Genomic DNA, 5,616 nt, shown 5'->3' with positions numbered 1-5,616 from the left:
GGAAGCTTGCTTTTGGATGTATGCAGGAAAAGGAGAGGGCCATCTTGCCATAAGAGGCCTGTGGGAGTGATTGGCGTTGGCAGGATTAAGGCTAAAACTGGAAGGTCAGGGGAAAACCGCTCTAGGCGGCATTGCTGTAGAGCGGCACTGACCTGTTGGACGGCTTCTCGGGCAGCGGGGGTGATGGTGATGTTACGAGTAACTGCAGTTGGTGGGCTATCCTTGGTCTGCAAGAGCTCGAAGAGGGGCTGCATTTGCGCTGTTGTGATGGGGAGCGCTGATCGAAGCCAATTGATTTGCCCGCAAAGCCGTTGGAGCTCAGTGAGTGTCATTTTGTGAGAGACGTGAATTTTTGGGCTCGCAGGTTGAATGGACTGGTGAAAAGTGAAAGCCCAAAAATTGAAAAGGAGGTTGGAGATTTATTTTGTCAGACTGCACAGTAAGCCCGAGGCTGGAGAGGTTTGTTATTGTTGCCGAGAGCAGATCATTGAGGAGCGCATGGGAGCTCGCTGCCAAAAGGAGGTCATCCATGTAGTGGAGGATGTATGTGTGCTCCGGGTTGAACTTGGAGTGCAGTGGCTCTACGGCATGGTTGACATATAATTGGCATATAGTAGGGCTGTTGCACATGCCTTGAGGCAATACTTTCCATTGAAATCGCTGTGCTGCACCCTGGTTGTTGATGCGTGGAACTGTGAACGCGAACCTTGGACAGTCTCGGGGATGAAGAGGGATAGAGAAAAAGCAGTCTTTGATGTCGATGGTTGCTGCATGAAAATGTTGGGGGACCGCAGTGGGATGCGGGCATCCTGGCTGAGGTGATCCCATTGGCTTAATATGCTTGTTGATCTCACGGAGGTCGTGGAGAAGGCGGAACTTGCCAGTGTTTTTCTTGTTAATGACGAAAATTGGCAAATTATAGGGACTAGTGGACGGCTCAATATGCCCCGCTTGTAGCTGCTCTTCGACGAGGGCAGAGAGAGCTTGTAGCTTGTGAGCTGACAAGGGCCACTGCTCGACCCAGATGGGCTCCTCTATGTCCCATTCCAGAGGGATAGGGTCAGGTTTTGTGATGAGAGCAGTGGCCCCTATAAGGGGGGGGGGGGGCAGCCTGGCTGAGAAGGCTTCTGTGGTGATTCGGGCTTTTAGCTGGCTGAGGACATCTCTTCCCCATAAGATGGTTTGGACTGAAGAGAGGACGAGTGGGCGAATCTGGCCTTCATGGCCTTCTCTGTCACTCCAATGCAGAGGCTGGGATGTTTTCCAGGAGGTAGCGGCTCCTGTGGCGCCGAGGACTTGAGGGCCAGTCTCGAGAGGCCAATGATTAAACGCAGCGACTTCGAAGGGAACACAGGAGATTTCAGCGCCAGAATCTAGGAGACCATCAAGCCATTGCCCATCGATTTTAAGTTCTAAAGAGGGCCTCTGGTGGCGTGAGATAGGCATTGTCCACATTATGGTTTGGGAATTTTTCTGAGGGCCTCTTGAGGGTGGGGCTGAGGCCTGCCCCGCTGGGAGTTTAAAGGCTGCTGGGAACCTTGGGCGGCACGGCAGTCACGGGCCCAATGATATCCTTTCCCACAACGCGGACACAGCGTGGAAGGGCCTCTTGGTCGCCGCGGTGGCAAGGCAGAGCGAGGCGCTGGGCCTGGCTGAGGGCACTCGCGAACAAAATGGCCGGGCTGGCCGCATCGAAAGCAGACTGAAGTGGAAGTAGATGAAACGGCCATGGCAGATGCAAAGGCAGCGGTGAGCGTTTTGACTTGCGGGTCAACGTCACAGCAGGCAAGGACCCACTCATGCAGAGCCTTGTCACGTATAGGGAGGACTACAGCCTGGAATGGCACAAGGCATCCGTCTATGATAAGCTCTTTGGCCAGCGCGAACTGGGCATCCTCGCTGGAGATCTTTCATTGGCAAGCTTCTAGAACACGGGCGACGAATGCTGGGAAGGTTTCATTGGGGTCTTGAAGAAGTTGCGCGAGCTTGGTGGGCTGCTTGGTGGAAACTAGAGAGAACGATCGCTGGACGAGGACTTTTACCCGGTGCCAAAAGCCTGGGTCGATTTCGAGATAAGAACGAGGATCCGCGTAGTTGTTGATTCCTGTGTATGCATCAGGCGGGTCTTGGACGCCGGCTTGGGCATTTTCTACGACCTGCCGATCAACAGCCGCTTGGTAGTGAGTGCGCCATTCAATAAATTGGCCTGGTGTTAAAATGGCACGGGCTAAGGAAATCCAGTCATATGGGAGAACGAGCTGGGTTCCTAGCTCTTCAAGGAGCTGTTGCGCATAAGGGCTGCTGATTCCATCTTCCTTTACAGCTTTGCGGAGGGTTTTAATCTCATCCGCTGTAAAGGGCAGCCAGGTTTGCGGCCGTTGCAGCGTGGGCTACAGATTCAGCGGATACAGCTGGGGGGTTCGAGGAAGCGCAGCACTAGGGGCAACGGTTTGCGCAGGCGGGGCGCTACCGCCGTATGGAGGTGGCTGAGGATAGGCAGAATGAAGCTGAAAAAATGGCGGCCTAGCGGCATCTATCCGGCAACAAAATGGCGGCGGGGCCTTTCCGGGTGTTGGACAAGATGGCGGAGCAGCTACATCCGGTGAGGTATAAAATGGCGCGGGAGTCACTTCCGTTTCCGGTTGTGAACAAAATGGCACGGGGGGCGCTTCCGGTTTAGCCGAAGATGGCAACCATACAGTTTCCGGGGTGGAGCCGGATGCTGACAGGGCAGGAAGAGGCGGGTAAAGGCGGGAAGAAGCGCCTTTGTTCCTGCCGGCGGGCTCCGGGCCCGGTGAAGGAGAAGCTGGAAGTGCGCCATTTTGGGCAGAGGTGGAGGAAGAAGGCGGAAGTTCGCCATCTTGGGGAGCCGCAGGAGCGGTCTCTGTGTGCCGCGGGGAGCTCGGACGGGGGGGCTCACGCTCGAGGGCGGCCGCAAGTTGGTCAGACAGAGAGTCAGTGTCGGCGGACTCATTGGGATCACAGTCTAGAGGCCGCTTGGGAGAAGCCTCACAAATAGTCTCGGATGGGGCGCCGAGGAGACAGGCGCGAATGGCAACGAGAACAGGTAAGAGGCCCGTTGGGAAAGAGCGTTTCTCATGCTCCATTGCGGAGGTGACTCGATCTATGAGTCGAGAGTATGTATCTGGGCTCCAGAGTTGGCAGGTGGCGAGCCACGGATTAAAAGGGAGCAAAATGTCCCAGTACTTTTGGAGTTGCTGCAGGGAAACGCGGACTCCGTTGGTGTTGAGCAGGGCAGCGAGGGCCCTAACTTGTGGCACCTGACGCGATGATAGAGAGGCACCCATGTTAAAATAGAGGCGGGACGACGGCGAGGGGTCCCTACCTGGAGAAGAGGATGAGCCGTCCGATTCACAGCAGCAGCAGCAGAGAGGGGCCGGGGGAGGAGCAGCCCCACGTTCGGGCGCCAAATGCCGTCAGGCTGGAGGGCTTAGCCTCGCTCAGGCCCAAGAGTCAGGGGGGGCTCGCTCCTGCCGAACCGCCGGCGGGGGGTACTCCCGAAGGGAGCACCGGTTCTCCAGGCGTGGGGGACGCGCGGTTTGGGAAAAAACCACGGAGACCGCTTGAGCGCAAGAACAGGTCTGCTTTATTATGGAAGTGCACTAGGTTATATAGGGTTGAGAGGGAGGAGTAAGATGGAGGGAGGGCTAGCTACGGGGCAGTAGTGGACAGGCTGAAGCTGATGGACAGCCCCGAGGTAAGCAGTTACCGGGGAAGAGGGCAGATTGTACTTTGGCAATATGGGCGGGACTGGCGGGAAAGATAGCGAAGGCTGGAAAGGGGAGGAGGGGTGGCGAGAGGCAGCAACACAGCGGCTGTGTATTGCAGTGGCTGCAGACTAAGGGGGCTGCAGGGGTCCACTTCCCAAAGAAAGGGAAGAGGATGAAACACAGCCTACAGCAAATTCAGATTTTGGATAGCTAATTTGGTCTGCTGGCATTGGAGAGGTCCACACTTTCAGGCCAGGTGAGACCACAACATTGTTTGCCCTAAGAGCCAGCATGGAGATAAAAATAATTTGCCTTCTCAAAAACACCCTCCCTACTGCCCTGGGCTGATTGCTAAAGAGGCATGGGGAGAGAGGGTGTGGGCAGCTAAGGGTGGAGAACAAGTTTGATTGTGAGGCTTGGCTAGCCCTGAGGATATTGCTTCTTTACCATCCACCTGCCTAAGGAGTTCCACTGACTGTCTTCCCCCCTAACACCTGGGGTCTGAGCTAAGAGGTCTGCCCATGAGTGCCATCTGCTGGCCAGACCAGAGAAGTGCATGAAAAAGGAAAAATAAAGAGGCAATCAGGTGCCTTTCCTGTTACTCTCTCCCAGGCCCTTAGAAACTGACCTGTGCCCCATTGCTGGGTCTTTAGCCCTGGTTTGAGCAGTTAAACAGGGACAATCCTAAATATCTAGAACAAGTTGAACCAACAGTCAAAGAAGAGTGGTTGTACACAGCTACTTAACAGTAAATTCCTAAGTAAGAGAGAAAAATGGACATCATAGTAAACTCAGCATTGGAATCAGATGCCTAGACATCAGCAAAAAATTACAAGCCATACAAAGAAAAAGGAAGATGTGACTCAGGCAAAGAAACAAATCAAAACTCCAGATGAGACACAAGAGTTGAAGCATCTAATCAATGAAGTTCATATAGATCTCCTGAAACAAATCATGGAGTTTAAGGATATGGCTAAAGAAATAAAAACACACAAATGAAAGAAGTTGTCAATGTGGGGGGAGTGGGGGTGTGTGGGGAATGGGATATATGGGAACCTCATATTTTTTAATGTAACATTTTGTGTGATCTATGAATTTATTTTTTAAAAAGATATTTTTAAAAATGAGAGAAAAAAGAAATAAGAGACATTAAGAAGACACTGAGGGAAGTGGATGTGGCTCAACTGACAGAGCGTCTCCTTACCATATGGGAGGTCCAGGGTTCAAACCCAGGGACTCCTGGCTTGTGTGGTGAGCTGGCCCACACACAGAGCTGCTGTGCACAAGAAGTGCCATGCCATACAGAAGTGTCCCCTACATAGAGGAGCCCCACATGCAAGGAGTGTGCCCTGCATTGAGCTGCCCTGTGTGAAAAAAAGTGCAGACTGCCCAGGAGTGGCACTGCGCACATGGAGAGCTGATGCAGCAAGATGATGCAACAAAAAGAGACATACATTCCTGGTGCCACGAGAATGCAAGCAGACACAGAATGGACAAAGAGAGCAGACAATGGGGGGGGGGGGTGGGGAAAGGGAAGAGAAATAAATAAAAATCTTTTTTAAAAAAAGAAGACACTGAGTGGGAGCTGAGGTAGCTCAAGCAATTAGGAATCTCCCTCCCACATGGGAGGCCCCAGGTTCAGTTCCTGGTGCCTCCTAAAAAGAAGATAAGCAGACAATAAGTGCAAACAATGGGGGGGGGTGCGGAGAAATAAAATAAATAAATAAATCTTTAAAAAAAAGAGAAGACACTGAATGAGTACAAAGAAAAATCTGAAATCTTGGATAGAAAAAACTGCTATGGAAATGAAGGACACAATAAGTGCAATTAAAAAGTACAATAGAGGCACATAAGAGCAGATTTGAAATCATGGAAAAAACAATCA

The sequence above is a fragment of the Dasypus novemcinctus genome, chromosome 11 (assembly GCF_030445035.2).
Source record: "Dasypus novemcinctus isolate mDasNov1 chromosome 11, mDasNov1.1.hap2, whole genome shotgun sequence".
Lineage (NCBI taxonomy): Eukaryota > Metazoa > Chordata > Mammalia > Cingulata > Dasypodidae > Dasypus > Dasypus novemcinctus.
Note: the sequence above shows the minus strand (reverse complement) of the source record.